Source organism: Herpailurus yagouaroundi, unplaced genomic scaffold, assembly GCF_014898765.1.
Source record: "Herpailurus yagouaroundi ecotype Mexico unplaced genomic scaffold, PumYag 186, whole genome shotgun sequence".
Classification (NCBI taxonomy): Eukaryota; Metazoa; Chordata; class Mammalia; order Carnivora; family Felidae; genus Herpailurus; species Herpailurus yagouaroundi.
The window spans coordinates 14,253,384-14,270,513 of NW_024412417.1; the positions used below are offsets into that span (position 1 = coordinate 14,253,384).

The 17,130-nt window shown below is 44.6% G+C and overlaps 1 long non-coding RNA gene across 6 annotated transcripts in view; it reads right to left on the reverse strand.

Moving 5' to 3' along the window:
- Window positions 1-16,365: 16,365 nt before the first annotated feature.
- The window catches only part of LOC121042816 (uncharacterized), a 1,388-nt gene continuing 623 nt past the window's right edge, over window positions 16,366-17,130 (reverse strand). For 4 of the 6 annotated variants that reach the window (XR_005796470.1, XR_005796467.1, XR_005796468.1 and 1 more), the window contains 2 exons: window positions 16,971-17,095; window positions 16,366-16,474 (listed from right to left, as the gene is read on the reverse strand). This is a non-coding gene — a long non-coding RNA (uncharacterized LOC121042816). Of the gene's footprint in view, window positions 16,751-16,970; window positions 17,096-17,130 lie in introns of all 6 variants that reach the window. The other 2 variants (XR_005796471.1, XR_005796469.1) reach the window with 2 other exon arrangements.

Genomic DNA, 17,130 nt, shown 5'->3' on the forward strand with positions numbered 1-17,130 from the left:
GGAAGGAAACCAAGTGTTGGACCTAGTACCTATGTTTGATTATTGGATTAGAGTCATTTGATGTCTCTTAGATCATAGGAACAAACACCCCCCCATCTCAAGTATGAGATCTCCATGTTTGTGTCCTCAGCTGAGGGCCTTTTCCTCTGTCCTGGTATGATATAGTCAAACGAGCTGTGCCGAGATTGGCCTCCAGTGTAATACGGCGCCCGGCCACATCTGTGACTCTGTAGCCAAACACAGCCCAAGCTTTCCAGATGTTTCAGCGGAGCACGCAAGCCATCTGTTCATGGGCACTTTACAGAATCATAATGGGAAAGGGGACAGATGCAAGGGCCTGGCTTCCAGCCCCAACAACAATAGTAATGACTTAAGAGGAATATTTATTTTGTATGTTTACTCAGATGTTTGGAAATGAGCTTCAGAAAAAAGTCAATAAAAATAACACAAACTGTGGGGGAACTTGGAGAAAATCAATTCCTTCTCCCTGGTGTTGAATTATAATTATCCTATAACTTTACACATTTTGAAGGGGAAAAAGAAAAAAAAAACCTTTATTTAAGTGTTTCTACTCAGGCATGAGTCTAAAATGCAGACAATCTCTTTCCACATATATGTTCCATACACACACACCCACATACATATATCTATTTATGTAATATCTATGTAGATACATATAACATAAATCTATATGTATTACACATATACAGATATATACTTCAACATCTTACAGGTATAGGAGGAGGTAGAGAAAATGTAAGTTACCATCTTTGTCCATTTCTGAGAAAAATTTTTATCTTTGGGCACTCAGTATTTCTACTAATTAACCCCTTCTGCCACGGGTACTTAGTAGAACGGCCTGCATGAGGGGCCAGGATACCTGGACTCCCTCACCCTTCAAGCAAACACTGCAAAGAAGTTGTAATCTTGTGAATGTCATTCATTTTTCTGGATTCAGAAATGAATCCTTTAATTTTCTGAAGTCACATGAGGGGGTTGGACTGCAGTCACATTGAACACCCTGGCAGTCTGACCTCCTTCTTGACCAGCCTCTCCCCTCTGGAGCATCTGAGGGAAGACTGTGTGGACATTGGTGGTCTTTTTGCCATCTGGCATTTTACGTAGGAAGGAGTATAGAAGCCACTCAGCATCCACGGCCCCTTCTGTTGGTAACATTCTGAGTTCCTTTAGGGAAGCCATCCCTGCCCATACTCTCCGCCCATGTGCTTTGTCCGGGACAGGCCTGGACATCAGTGCTCCAAATCCTCCAGGACCCATGGCCAGTCCATCAGAATGAGTCCCAGGACTTTGTCTTTCTACCTGAACCTGCAAGGATGTGAAGCTGGAGAACCTGCAGCAATCTTACCAGCCCAGGGGAGCGCCTGGCTCAGCAATGAGCCAACACAGAAGCAGAAGAGCCCAGAGTTGGGGGAACCTAAGAGATCCCGATGACATAGTCTTGAGTGCCCGAAGCCTTGGACTTTTCAGTTCCTTGAACCCGTAGGTTTTCTTCTTGTCTTAACGCACATTGGGTTTTCTATTAGTGTGCGCAAAGAGCCCAAATTTTTCCAAATCTTGTTTCGGTGACACCCGATGTTATTAAAAAGGACTCGATAATTTGAAATGTTAACGTCAGTTGTCAGATCCTGACATGACAAGGTAGTTTCCCTTCGTTCACTGTCTACTTGAGCTTCTTCAGGTATTTGGAATTTCTTACATAAAAGACATGTAAACTCACGGTTAAAAATAATATGGGGCATCTGGGTGTTTCAGTCGGTTAAGCTTCTGACTCTGGATTTTGGCTCAGGTCATGACTCATGGCTCGTGGATTTGAGCCCCACATCGGGCTCTGTGCTGATGGCTTGGAGCCTGCTTGGGGTTCTCTCTGCCCCTCCCCTAATTGTGCATACACACTTTCTCACGCACTCTCTCTCTCTCCAAATAAATAAATAAACTTAAAAAAAATAATATAACTCAAAAATCTTTCAAACAGCGTAATGAAACCTAAAGAAATGAATCACCTCAGTGCCAGTGCTGCCCTACAGAACCATTGCAAGAGCCCAGCAGGCCAGTACACTGAAAGGAGAAGTCAGAGTAACTAGGAACCAGTGAGACGCGCAGAGGAACGAGCGACGACTTCCGTTTTGTGACACCCAGTTGCTGGAGAAGCATTGCAAAATATTCTTCAATACGCAGCGTCTTCTTTTCATCTTGTTTTGCAGTCATTAACACAAAGGTTCAATCAAGAGAAGAACCGGGGGAGGAAATCAGTGTTCCTCAGTTTCTCCATTATCGCACATGGATGTTTCTGGCAGCTTTATTCATAATGGCCAAAACATGGAAGCAAGTGGACCATGCATGGACCAAGATGTCTTTCAGTGGATGAATGGATAGATAAACTGGGGCTCACCCAGACAATAAGATATTATTCATCACTAAAGAAATAAGCTATCAAGCCATGAGAGGATATGGAGGGACCTTACATGCTTATTACCAAGCAAAAGAAGCCACTCTGAAAAGGTTATCATTTAGATGCCTTGACTCCCAGATCAAAGCCTGTATGAGGCAGAGAGAATGGCAGGTCTCTGAATCCAGCTCAAAATGGGTTTCTTTGGTGGCACGTTCATCTTATTTTGCAGTCGTTAACACAAAGGTTAAATCAAGAGAAGAACCGGGGGAGGAAATCAGTGTTCCTCAGTTTCTCCATTATTGCTTTTCTTTTATGTTTGATTTGTTTTGTAGAGTACTATTTTGATTCCTTTTTTATTTCCTTTTCCATTTTTTAAATGTTTTGTTTATTTGGATTTAGTCATATTCTTAATCATGTTCATACTCTTACTCTGGAGATCACAGTTCCACTCTTAAACATACAGCGATCAGTTTTGAATTAATACCACTTTAGCTTCGATCGTATATATGAATCTGCTTCTGGACAACTCCATTCCCCCTTCATGTTGTTATTTTCATCACAAGTTACATCTTTGTACACGATGTGCCCATTAACATAAATCTGTAATTGCTGTTTATTCATTTGTATTTCAAGCCATAGGGGGAGGGGCGCCTGGGTGGCTCAGTGGGTTGAACGTCCAGCTTCGGCTCAGGTCATGATCTCCCAGTCTGTGAGTTCAAGCCCCGCATTGGGCTAGCTGCTGTCCGTGCAGAGCCTACTTCAGATCATCCGTCCTCCTCTCTCTTTGTCCTTCCCCCACTCGATGTCTCTTTTTCAATCTCTCTCTCAAAACTAAATAAACATTAAAAAAAAACATACGGGGAAAAATGGGTTACAAACTAAAAATATAATACTGGCTTTGTATTTACCTTGTGGTTATATTTCAATGCTCTTTATTTCTTCATATATGAAGAAATATATGAAGCCTTATGAAGCCTTCATAAGGCTTCACGTTATGCCTTCTACTTCTGCATTAGCATTTCTTCTGGGGCAGATCTACAAGTTGCATATGTGAGGATATGAAGGTGTGTACCAACCAGGGAGTGTCTGAAGAAGGCACCTGGCAGTCTTTTCCCTAGAAGCCTAGATCAGAGCCAAACTCCACCAAAGGACCCCATTTTGAGCTGAATTCAGAGACCTGCCATTTTCTCTGTCTCAGACAGGCTTTGACCTGGGAGTCAAGGCATCTAAATTATAGTCTTAGTTCTGTCTTAACTGCCATGTGACTTTGGACCAAGTCACTTATCTTATTGGGACTTTTTTCCTTATCTGTAAAATTAGATGTTCTAGATCAGGTGGTCAAAACTTTTCTGCAAAAGACCAAATAGTATTTTATTTTATTATTTTTTTTAAAGAAAAATAAAGAAAAAAAAAGAAAGTAAAAATTTAAAGAAATTTTTATTTAAACGTTTATTCATTTTTGATAGAGAGGGACAGAGCACGAGTGGGGGAGGGGCAGAGAGAGAGGGAGACACAGAATCTGAAGCAGGCTCCAGCCTCTGAGCTGTCGGCACAGAGCCCGACACGGGGCTCGAACCCACGGACTGTGAGATCATGACCTGAGCCGAAGTCGGATGCCCAACCGGCTGAGCCACCCAGGCGCCCCTCAAATAGTATTTTAGATCCTGCAGGCGGTAAAGTCTCTGTAACAAGTACTCAACTCTGCTATTGTAGTGCAAAAGCATCCATAGACAATAGGAAAATGAATGGCTGTCTTCTAATAAAACTTTATTTATGAAAACAGGAAGCAGGCCAATTTGGCCTGTGGGCCGTGGTTTGCCAACCCCTAAGAGTCCTTCTAGCTTTAAAAAATATAAAAAAGTCTGGTGCAGCCACTCTGGAGAACAGTATGGAGGTTCCTCAAAAACTAAAAGTAGAACTACCCTAGGACCCAGTCATTGCACTAGTAGGCATTTATCCATGGGATACAGGTGTGCTGTTTCGAAGGGACACAGGCACCCACTATCAACAATAGCCAAAGGATGTGAAGAGCCCAAATGTCCATCGATGGATGAATGGATAAAGATGGGGTGTGTATATATATATATATATATATATATATGCTCAATGGAGTATTATTTGGCAATCAAAAAGAGTGAAATCTTGCCATTTGCAACTACGTGGATGAAACTGGAGGGTATTATGCTAAGTGAAATTAGTCAGTCAGAGAAAGACAAAATCCTATGACTTCACTCATATGAGGACTTTAAGAAAAAAAAAACAGATGAACATAAGGGAAGGGAAACAAAAATAATATAAAAACAGGGAGGGGGACAAAACAGAAGAGACTCATAAATATGGGGAACAAACTGAGGGTTACTGGAGGGGTTGTGGGAGGGGGGATGGGCTAAATGGGTAAGGGGCATTAAGGAATCTACTCCTGAAATCATTGTTGCACTGTATGCTAATTTGGGTGTAAATTTTAAAAAATAGAATTTAAAAAAATGTAGATAGAAAGAAGTCTGATGATCTGCCCTGTTGTGAAGGGTATCCTTTTGTTTACTCCTTCATGCCATTCTAGAGCATTATCTCTATCAACAATACAATTGTAAGAATCGACTAGCCCCACTTGTGTACCTGGAGACCAAGCTTCTTTTTTTTTTTTTTTGTACTTTATTCATTCCTCCCGGCAAGACTAGCGGGTGGATTATTCTAATCACCATTTTAGTAAAAAAGAATGAAGGTGAGAGAAATTCCCTAACAGGTCCCAGGCCATAGCACTGCCAGTAGCAGAATGCAGACCTGTAGGACCCCAAAACCTTCGCTAAGTTTTCTCCATCTCACATCTCCTAGGTAAAAGGTTTTTAGCACAGTCGAGAATCCAGTTTTCTTGACGGGGGGGGGGGGGGGGGGAATCTTAAATATACCAATCTAACGATTAAGCTACACACACTCCACACAGACCATCTTGTATTATAAACCACAAAAGTGATCAGTTGCTGACTTAAAATGTAATCTTTCAAGTTGCAAAGCTGGCAAAAGACTATACCGATGCCCTGGGGAATCTCCCCATCTCTCCGGCAAGATATAGGAAAGAATTAGTAAACAAAATACAGTGCCAAATTAATTACAGTAGAAGTGCTCTTGATTCCTCTTCACCCGCTGCACTTGCCAGACAGACTGACGCATGTCCTCAGTGCCACTCTGCCCCCAGCACTCTGGGTGCCTCTCCAGAGCACGACACTTGGGTCCCGTGCTAGTACCAATGGAAACCGCAGCAATTACCACACACATAGTGGCTTAAAACAACACACTTCTATTATCTCACAGTTCTGGATGTCAGAAGTCCAAAATCAGTCTCACTGGGCTAACGTCAAGGTGCGAGCCAGGCTGATTCCTTCTGGAATTTCTGTGGGGAAAATCTATTCTCTTGCCTTTTTCAGCTTCCGGAAAGCTTCTGTGTTCTGTTTCACTGCCTCCTTCCTCCTGTCACTCTGACCTCTTCTTTGCATTGTGACATACTTATGCCACCAATTCGGACCCTCCTGCCTCTCTCTTACAAGGACCCTTATAAGAGATTATGTTGGACTCATCCAGATAGTCCAGGAAAATCTCCCCATCTCAAAATCCTTCTCTTTTTTTTTTTTTAATTTTTTTTTCAACGTTTATTTATTTTTGGGACAGAGAGAGACAGAGCATGAACGGGGGAGGGGCAGAGAGAGAGGGAGACACAGAATCGGAAACAGGCTCCAGGCTCTGAGCCATCAGCCCAGAGCCAGACGCGGGGCTTGAACTCACAGACCACGAGATCGTGACCTGGCTGAAGTCGGACGCTTAACCGACTGCGCCACCCAGGCGCCCCTCAAAATCCTTCTCTTAATCACAGTTATTTTACCAGCAAGATGGGTTTAGTTGAGAATAGCAAAGGATTTGCAACTCAGAATAAGCAAGCCGTAGCTTTTATAGCTATAGCTAAAGCCATAGGCAAAGTCCACAGAACCAAGGAGAGGAACACTCTTATTTTTTTTTTAATGTTTATTTATTATTGAGAGACAGACAAACAGACAGAGTGTGAGCAGGCAAGGAGCAGAGAGAGAGGGAGACACAGAATCCGAAGCAGGCTCCAGGCTCTGAGCCGGTCAGCACAGAGCCCGACGCGGGGCTCGAACTCACGAACCGTGAGATCATGACCTGAGCTGAAGTCGGACGCTTAACCGACTGAACCACCCAAGCATCCCAAGGAATACTCTTTCATAGAGGAAAGGGGCAAGCTGGGAAGACTGTTATAAACAAAAAGTCCATAGGAATAAATTCAGAGCTCAAACTGTAGTGGCTTTTCATTGGCTGAGTTGTGACTGTCTCTCATTGTCTGGGCTGTTGCCAGGCAAAGAGAAAAATCTTCCTTCCTCTTGCTGGCGTTAGTAAAGTCGTATCAAGTGGCAACATGCCTCTCTTTCTATTGAGGTCCTCCGTAAGCTTCTTCTGGTGAGGGTCTGTACTCGATGGCAAGTGGTAGTGCCTGAGGGCTCCCCCTTGTGGTCTCCTGACTCTATTTTAAGGAGGTTTCCCTTTGTTAATTTTCATAGCCATATAAGGTAACATTCATAGGTTCCTGGGATTAGGAGAGGGGCGTCTTTGGGGAGCCGTTATTCAGCCTACCACAGATCCCACTCCTCCACTTCCTCTCTCACGGATGAATCATACTCCCACCAGTCGGTTGTGTTTGTTTCCAGCTCTGTTTTTGTATTTGTTCTTGCAACTCCCTAATTCAACTTAAATATAATGAAACCAATGAATTCTGGGGGGCAAAAAGAAAGAGTTGCAATATCTATGGGACGAGTTAAATAAGCTAAGGCAAGTCGTTTTAAAAATGTGGTCAAATTCGGTATGGCCAGGAAATCTGTGAAAATTTGAGGGAAAAAAATGTCAGATCCAAAACAATTAAACAATATGTAATAGGGATGATTTGTGTAAGAAAGACGAAGCAGAACACGTTTTGGTTTTTTTTTTTTTTTTTTTTGAAAGGTAAGCGTACTCATTTTAATTTCCTTTTAAGAAAATATTTATGGGGGCGCCTGGGTGGCTCAGTCGGTTGAGTGTCCGACTTCGGCTCAGGGCATGATCTCGTGGTCCGTGAGTTCGAGCCCCGCATCGGGCTCTGTGCTGACAGCTCAGGGCCTGGAGCCTGTTTCAGATTCTGTGTCTCCCTCTTTCTGACCCTCCCCTGTTCATGCTCTCTCTCTCTGTCTCAAAAATAAATAAACGTTAAAAAAAATAAAAAAAAAATATTTATATTAAGGGGCGCCTGGGTGGCTCAGTCAGTTGAGAGTCTTGCAGTTCGTGAGTTCGAGTCCCACATCGGGTTCACTGCTGTCAGTCTGTCTGCGCAGTCTGCTTTGGATGCTCTGTCCTCCTCTCTCTTCCCCTTCCCTGCTTTCTCTCTCTCTCTCTCTCTCAAAAAATAAAACATTAAAAAATTTTTTTTTAAATGTTTATTTATTTTTTTGAGAGAGAGCAGGAGACAGAGCTCAAGAGGGGAAGGGCAGAGAGAGAGGGAGACACAGAATCCGAAGCAGGCTCCAGGCTCCGAGCCGTCAGCCCAGAGCCCTATGCGGGGCTCGAACCCACGGACTGTGAGAACGTGACCTGAGCTGAAGTTGGACGCTTAACCCACTGAGCCACCCAGGTGCCCCCAAAATAAAACATTTTTTAAAAGACTTAAAAAAAAGAATATATTTGTATTTTAAAAACAGGACACATATACATCTGACTAAGCAGCATGGCTGACACAGACCAAATCCATGCTGGTAAGCTTTTGAGAACCACGGGGTATGCCGACGTTAGCACTGGCACAGGCAGACAGAATAAGAAAAAATAGTGCTTCAGGGAGAGCAGTAGTGATCCATAGGGTAGGTAAAGACGAGGACACTGTAGCAGGAACAACTTCCTACCTAGTACTGATACGTGGCAAAGTTCCAAATCTCTACCATCGGGAAACCTACTTGCACAAAAGAACTAGGCCTCGCATGAAAAAATACATTGGTCAGGGGCGCCTGGGTGGCTCAGTCGGTTAAGCATCAGGTAACAATCTCACGGTTCACGGGTTCGAGCCCCACAATGGGCTCTGTGGTGACAGCTCAGAGCCTGGAGCCTGCTTCGGGTTCTGTCTCTCTCTCTCTCTCTCTGACCCTCCCCCGCTCACGCTCTGTCTCTCTCTTTCAAAATTAAATAAGCATTAAAAAAATTTTTTTTTAATTGTTAAAAAACTTGGTCAACAAGGTGATTTTAGATGATTTTATTAAAAGTGTAAAGCAGGTATATTTAAATTATATTCCCACTTTAACCAAATTTTTAGGTTAACTAACCAATCTCTCTCCAGTCTTATTATTTTTTTTATTTTTATTTTTTTAAAATGTTTATTTATTTCTGAGACAGAGAGAGACAGAGCATGAGTGGGGAGGGGCAGAGAGAGAGGGAGACACAGAATGTGAAGCAGGCTCCAGGCTCTGAGCTGTCAGCACAGAGCCTGATGCGGGGCTTGAACCCACAAACCATGAGATCATGACCTGAGCTGAAGTCAGTTGCTCAACTGACTGAGCCACCCAGGCACCCCTCTCCAGTCTTATTTAAAAAAAATTTTTTTTAATGTTTATTATTGAGAGAGAGAGAGACGAGTGGGGGAGGGACAGAGATTGGGAGACAGAGGATCTGAAGCAGGCTTTGCTGACAACAGAAAGGCCGACATGGGACTCAAACGCACAAACCATGGGATCATCACCTGAGCCGAATTCAGAGACTCAGCCAACTGAGCCATCCAGGCCCCCCTCTCCAGTCTTATTAAATTTGATTCAGGGCTTCAAAGACGATATTAATCATTTAGGGTTGCAAAAATTTGGGAAGAAGTCTTAATCGAAAGAGTGGACCTTCTGGGGCGCCTGGGTGGCTCGGTTGGTTGGGCATCCGACTTCGGCTCAGGTCATGATCTCGCAGTTTGTGAGTTCGAGCCCCACATCGGGCTCTGTGCTGACAGCTTACAGCCTGGAGCCCACTTCGGATTCTGTGTGTCCTTCTCTCTCTGCCCCTCCCCCACTTGTGCTCTGTCTCTCTCTATCAAAAATAAATAAATGTAATAAAAAAATTGAAAAAAGAAACAGTGGAGCTTAAAGTACTCCTTGGGGGGGCGCCTGGGTGGCGCAGTCGGTTAAGCGTCCGACTTCAGCCAGGTCAAGATCTCGCGGTCCGTGAGTTTGAGCCCCGCGTCAAGCTCTGGTCTGATGGCTCAGAGCCTGGAGCCTGTTTCCGATTCTGTGTCTCCCTCTCTCTCTGCCCCTCCCCTGTTCATGCTCTGTCTCTCTCTGTCCCAAAAATAAATAAACGTTGAAAAAAAAAATTAAAAATAAATAAATAAATAAATAAAAATTAAAAAAAAAAGTATTCCTTGGAAGTTATATAGGATCTGAATAGGTGATCAGGGGTCGAGGAAGGCACATGGGATGAAACAGTATATTCACAACTGTCAGATACAGATAAGTAGGAATGATCATTTTTTTAAAAGGTAATCTCCACACCCGACGTGGGGCTCAAACTCACAGCCCTGAGATCAAGGGTCGCTCGCTCTTCTGGCTGAGCCAGCCAGGTACTCCAAGAATGCCTGAGGTAGAACCTTGATACCTCAAGTGGATCTCATTCCAGCAGCATCAGCAACACGAGGGGGCTAGAAATTTGGACTGCCAGGCCTCGCCCCAGACCCACTGAGTCAGAATCTGCAATTTAACCAAATCCCCAGTTAATTTTATTTGCTTGGAACCTGTGACAAGTGCTGTTTCAGAGAGAGCAGGAGTCTTCTTAAACTGCACCGAAGACTTAATATGGTACATGCAAAACAGAATGCCAACTGAGTTTATTAAGCACCTACTATGAGCCAGGCACACTACCAAGTGCTTCGCAAAGCCTGTCTACTTAATTCTCAAATGTCCCAGTCTTATGCAATACAGGTGATCTTTACTCTCAGTAACGAAACAATCTTCTCTGCTGTCTGTGATCCCTTTGGTTGAACTTGGTATAAAGAATACATTAGTGTCTCAAAACCTCAAATAATTGCTTTTTAAAATTCAATACGTAAAATATTTTGACATAATATTTTTTGCTCTCTTTGTTCCCTACGTTGCAAACTCTCACAGCTGGGATGATCTCAGATGCCTGGATAATTTCAACGTATGAGAAGTGGGAGACAACTCAGAAGCACTCTGGTTAGAACAGGGGTAAAAAAAAAAAAAATAAAAAGCAAGAAATACACACTGTTAAGTGGACTTCAAAAATGATAAATCAGATTGAGCCAAAGCTTGGAGAGTTTGGAATAGGTTTGGGGTACTCCTACAACACTGCATTCATCAGCAGTTCATGCAAAAAGAGGCTAAGCCCTGTCTTACCAGAGGAAGCATGGAGACAGTCTTTCCTTGCCTTGTCCAGACTAGGAAAGGACAAAATTGTATCTTCTTGCTTCTCCCTGAGCTCAGTGCTCAGTCCCACTGAACAGGGTAGAAGAAACCCAGGTGTGGGCACTCTCCAGAGCCATGAACATGTGCGTGCCTTGCTCACTGGGTCGGTTTTCAATGGACCTCCCATTCCGATTAAATGCCTTTCTATAAGAAAGATTCCATGGGCCTCCACCCAGCTGTTCTCTTTATACAGTCTGGGGGTGGCAGACAGAGGGCCCCTAAAACTGTCCCAAGTGCTGAGTGGTAGGCGGACTGGTGCTCACCGCCACTGGGCTTAACCCCAGAACTAAACCTCATTGTGATGAGGATGGGAAGGCACTGAGGGGCTGGAAGGGCTGGGGTGTGAGGGGCATTCCTTTGTCTCTGACTTTCACAGAGCACACGTTGTATTCTAGAATCAGAAATCTGAGCGTGGGAAGGAGTGGGTTAGCCCTGGAGAAAGGGAAATGAGGATCATGGGTCTCTGCAAAGAGTTGGAAGTTAAAAAAATCAAGCCGTGTTTACTTACCAGCCATGATTCAATGGGGTCTTTCTTTGCCAGGTCCCAATGTCACCTTAAAAGTATCTTGAATCTAAGGACAATTCCTATAAAGCAAGGGACCTTCCGTGTCTTTATGCTTTACCACCTGAAGCCTTGCAGGGAGTACAGTGCCTTTCTTTCTTCCTTCCTTCCTTCCTTCCTTCCTTCCTTCCTTCCTTCCTTTCTTAGTAGGCTCCAGCTCCTCCCAATGCGGGGCTTGAACTCACAACCCTGAGATCAAGACGTAAGCTGAGATCAAGAGTTGGATGCTTAACCAACTGAGCCACCCAGGCGCCCCTCTAATCAGTCTTTTTAAAAATACTTAAGGGGCGCCTGGGTGGCTCAGTCGGTTAAACACCTGACTCTTGGTTTCAGCTCAGGTCACGATCTCACAGTCGATGAGTTCAAGCCCTTCATCAGGCACTGACAACACGGAGCCTGCTTGGGATTTCTCTCTGCCCCTCCCCGGCTTTCTCTCTCTCTCTCAAAAATAAATATGTAAACACTAAATTTTTTCTTTTTTTAATTTTTAAAAATACTTCAAAAAGTTTGCGGTGCCTGGCTGGCTCAGTCGGAAGAGCGTGAGACTCTTGATCTCAGGGTCATGAGTTTGAGCCCCACGTTGGGTGTAGAGATTACCGAAATAAAATAAAATAAAATAAAATAAAATAAAATAAAATAAAATAAACTTAAAAATAAGAATACTTGGGGCACCTGCGTGGCTCAGTCGGTTGGGGTCTGACTTCAGCTCAGGTCATGATCTCACGGTTTATGAATTTGAGCCCCACGTGTGGCTCTGTGCTGACAGCTCAGAGCCTGGAGCTTGCTTCAGATTCTGTGTCTCCCTCTTTCTACCTCTCCCCCACTCTCTCTCTCTTTCTTTCTCTCTCTCTCTGTCTCAAAAATAAACGTTAAAAAAATAAAATAAGAATACTTAAAAAATTCTATATATGTATTAATGCTTAGTATTGTTTAGTATCATTTAAAAATTTATTTAAATGATATCATAGTATATATATTCTGAAATTTTCTGTTCAGTGACTTAATATTATGTTCAGAGATTTATACTGAGACTTGATGTAGTTTATAAATGATGAATTATATTTCATCTGTTCCAACTAACTCTATGGTATTGTAATTGATGATCAGATCACATTGTATCTAGTCCTCTACTGAGGGACATTTAGGAATGTTCCAGCCTCTCACTATTTCAATTTTTCACTTATGTGAATAACCTTGTATTTACTCCTTGAGCACAAGTGGGGAATATTCTCTGGGAGTTATGCCTAGACATTCTGCAGTTTATCTTAGTTTGGGTTTGTTTTTTGTTTTTGTCTTTTTCTTGAAAGAATACAGATATCTGCCTAGTGCATGAATGGCTGCTTGGAACAAGTAACCCTGTAAATATAAAAATGCTTCGTAAATTGTGACACATGGTATAAATAAATAGTATTATCGTTCACAACTTAGTGATCTCTGCAGTCTGGCTTGCTGGAGATCATATATTTAGGGGACTAAGAGCTTTCTTCCCCCCTTAAATTACTTATAAAATAAGATTGAAATATGAAAATTACATGATAGGTGGTTTAACCCAAAAAGTTCTTAGGATATGGACACCTACTGTTGGAGAAGTAGAAGGAGGCATGGGAGGAAATTTGGGGGATGTTTGTTAGGGATCACTACTTATAAAAGGGTTGGGGGAGGAGCAGGATTGGGCAGAGGTTGAACTGTAATATACCGCCCCAAGCTTTCAGCCTGGTGGGGAGCCCTGAAGTGCATATTCCCCATCGGTGTCCTGCCTCAGGTTGGAAGGGCTGGGTCTCTATACTCCTGCCTTACGAGGCACCAGAGAAAGGTGCAAGCTCAGGTGACGTGGCTCTCTGTAGTTGTGACAGCTCTGAAGAAAAGGACAGCTACAGGCTATCCATGAACCCCTCTTCCTGCAGCTGGGCTGCACCTCAGGCCTTCTTTGAAGGGAGATCCTGGGCTGGCGTCTCCATGTCCTTCGTCTCCTTATGCTGCTTGAACCCATTCTTTATGGGCATTGAAAAAGCAGCTTCCCCAGGATTCCAGCAGCCTCTCTGTTTGAGGTACACTTTTTGAGAAACAAATTCTGCCTCCATCTCTACAATTGGTCTGGGGCAACAGTTGACCTACATCATTTTCCTCCTACACTGTCTGTTGTAGATCCCCCTCACCCTCAGCTACCAGCTCTTCTGGCCTTGGAGTCTTACCTGGGGGCTTGACCTGGACTGCCATCAATGAGGGGCCTGAGCCCTGGTCACCATTTCCTTCTCTGGCCAGGCTCCTGTACTTGTCAATTTACAGTCACGATCGGGCACGAATTTCTCCCTGCCCCGTTGCATAATAATAGCCTTACCTGTTCCTGATGATCAGAGTCAATTACCCCTGCCACAATGGTGACTTCTCTTCTTGCCTGCTGGCCCTGGACACAAGAAGCCCAAGGTGTTTGGGCAATGGCTGTAGCTTATGATTCAATGCGCTCTTGCTGGGTCCCCTGGAAAAAGTGAATCCTCTTTGGGGCTGAGGTCCTCTAAGCCTGCAAAGCCCAGCAATGTGGGGACAGGAAACACAAAGTCCCTCAGAAGCGGGTCATTGAGAATGATGGTAAGTGAGGCCATGTGGACTTATTTACACTTCCTATTGGGAATACAAAGCTACCTAAAGACTTTGGTTCAAGGCACATGATGTGCTCTGGAAGATGCATCCTCACAGAGTAATGTCTCTAGCTGGCACTTCAGCTCTGTCTTCAGCAGGCTGCTCCAGCCCCATCAGGCTGGCAGCGTCTGGGTGATATGGTCAGCGGATCCCACGGTCATGGCCCATTTCCGCACCTCCTTTCTGGTGAAGTTAGTTCCCCTGTCTGACACAACGTGGGATCTGGTACTGGTGGGTCAAACACTCTGTAAGCCCTCAGATAGTGGTGCTGGATGAGGAAAGGAAAGCTCATACCGGAATATGTCCTGCAGGAACAAACTGTTGACCTTTCCAAAAATGGAAGGGGCCCAACGTGGCCAACTTGCCCCCACTTGGCCAGTTGGCCTCATTGAGGAGTAAGGGGCTCAATATTGGTCTCTGTTGCAGACAAATTGGACGTTGGACAGTGGCAGTAGCTACATCAGTCTTGGAAGTACAGTTAGTCCTTGCTTTGCATGGTTCCAATATGCACAAAACTTCAGTTACCATGATTTAGTTAAATAACACCGGTCCCCCAACAACACGGTTCAAATATCCTTTACAACACTCTATTAACTGTACAAACTGTGCAGAGCGCAAACCCCAATGTTAGCTCTGTAGGCCAACGATCACTATGTAAATAGAAGATGCATGTCGTGATCGGTGCTGATCACATCACTTCTTTCAAAGTCAGGTGGTGACCGGTCACTGCCCACCTTTGTTCAGTTCACACACAGGTGGGCAGCCAAGCATCTAGTTGTGTTACCTGGTTCCCAGCGAAGCTACCCATGTGACAGTTGACTACGATGGATACTCGAAAAAGGGAATTGGCCAAAGAGATGAAAGCATGGCAATGCATCCCCACAGTGATAAGGCTGGAAGTGAAATCGAGTCAAACGAATTATAGAAGAAACAGCTGACTCTGGGAACACGCCCCCAGCTGTCCTTTGGGAGCCTCTAGATGCACAGCAGAGGAACTTAGTGAAGGCCAAAGGTAGCGACGGAACTGAGAACGAGGTGGCAGCAAGAGAGTGGAGGTGTCCCAGAGGAAGCGGACCTCGCAGAAACTTCACGCGGACGCGGCTCTTTGAAAATTCTCATGACATTCCTGTTCAATTTCGTGGAAAGCGCAAAGCATAAAATGTCGGAAACTGATCCAGACTTAGAAAGAAATACAACGGTTCTCCACAGAGGCATGAAAGAGATGCTCTCTCCATATAGAAAAGTATACAAGATGGTAAACATTGTCCAAACTCTTGTTGCTAAGTTTACTTATACAGGAATAAACCACTAGTTTCCAGACTTTCTCATGTTTTCAGTCATAGTTGACTAACAAAATATTAGTCGTACTATTTTTTTTGTTTCCCTATACATGTATAACCAACAGTAAAATGGTTTTTAATATTTTGACAAAACGTTTTTTTTTTATTTTTTTTTTATGTTTATTTATTTTTGAGACAGAGACACAGAGCATGAACGGGGGAGGGTCAGAGAGAGGGAGACACAGAATCTGAAACAGGCTCCAGGCTCTGAGCGGTCAGCACAGAGCCCGACGCGGGGCTCGAACTCACAGACCGCGAGATCATGACCTGAGCCGAAGTTGGACGCTCAACCAACAGAGCCACCCAGGCGTCCCGACAAAACGTTTTTAAAGTCGCAGAATGACCATCATTTTTCCCCCACTGATTTTTTTAAAATGTTTATTTTTGACAGAAGAAAAAGAAAGCACATGTGCGCATGTGTGCGCGTGTGCACACGCACGCACCTGTGTGCACATGCATGCACATGCACGGTTGGGGAGGGGCAGAGAGAGGGAGACACGGGATCCGAAGTGGGCTCTGTGCTGATAGCAGAGAGCCCCATGCAGGTCTCAAACTCACAAACCATGAGACCATGACCTGAGCTGAAGTCAGGGGCTTAACCGCCTGAGCCCCCCGGGGCGCCCCTTCCCCATTGATTATTATTATTTTTTTTAATTTTTTTTCAATGTTTATTTATTTTTGGGACAGAGAGAGACAGAGCATGAACGGGGGAGGGGCAGAGAGAGAGGGAGACACAGAATCGGAAGCAGGCTCCAGGCTCCGAGCCATCAGCCCAGAGCCCGACGCGGGGCTCGAACTCACGGACCGCGAGATCGTGACCTGGCTGAAGTCGGACGCTTAACCGACTGCGCCACCCAGGCGCCCCGTTCCCCATTGATTATTAACACTGCACGGTTTCAGGGTGCATGGTCATTTTTACCATCCCGCACTACTGTGCAAGGCAAGAACTGCCTTTATGTGCCCTTGGAAATATTCTCAGCCTCCATCTCTGTCACGGTGGCCTCTCCATTCATGTGCCCATCATGCCAGTTCTCGGGTGGCCAACGGCCTAGGAAGTTCAGACAGTGAGATGTCAAAATCTTTGGGGACATCCACCAAGATGTCTCCATTCCACCTGTTAGGACTAAAGGTTTTTCTAACCTAGTCCCCTCTCTTGACATGGGCCTGCTTTAATTTTTTATGTCTCTTAGCTGGAAGAGTCCAAAATTTTTTCTTCTCCCACCATTGCAGGTCTGAAGGTGCATCTGTGAATATCCAGTGAGCCTTCTGGCGTTCACGCCTGGATTTCATACATGGTTTTCACCCTCAGCTGCTCCTTAAGTTTCTGTAGCCATCAGTGGGACTTAGCCATAGCCACCCAATCCAATTATCCTTATATCTACCTTTTCCTTCCAAGTTTCAAATACCTGATACATCGCACCCACTAGTGCATTGGCTTCTCCTGGTACTCGTGCCCAAATCACCCCCCACCCCTCAGCCCCCCGCCCTGGGAGATGTAACAATTGAATGGCCGCCGGTGCTAGCAGCATCTGGACTCTACTTACCACCAGCGATGGGGGCCTCACGGCCAGCCTGGTGGTGTGTGATCCACTTTCAAACCCTCACTTTGTCGCCTGCTTTCTGGGACCACGCCCAGCACCGATGGCCGCAGGTTAGAGTCTCTGGAAGTCTGGGGTGCAAGATGGTTGTCAGAGATGAACACCC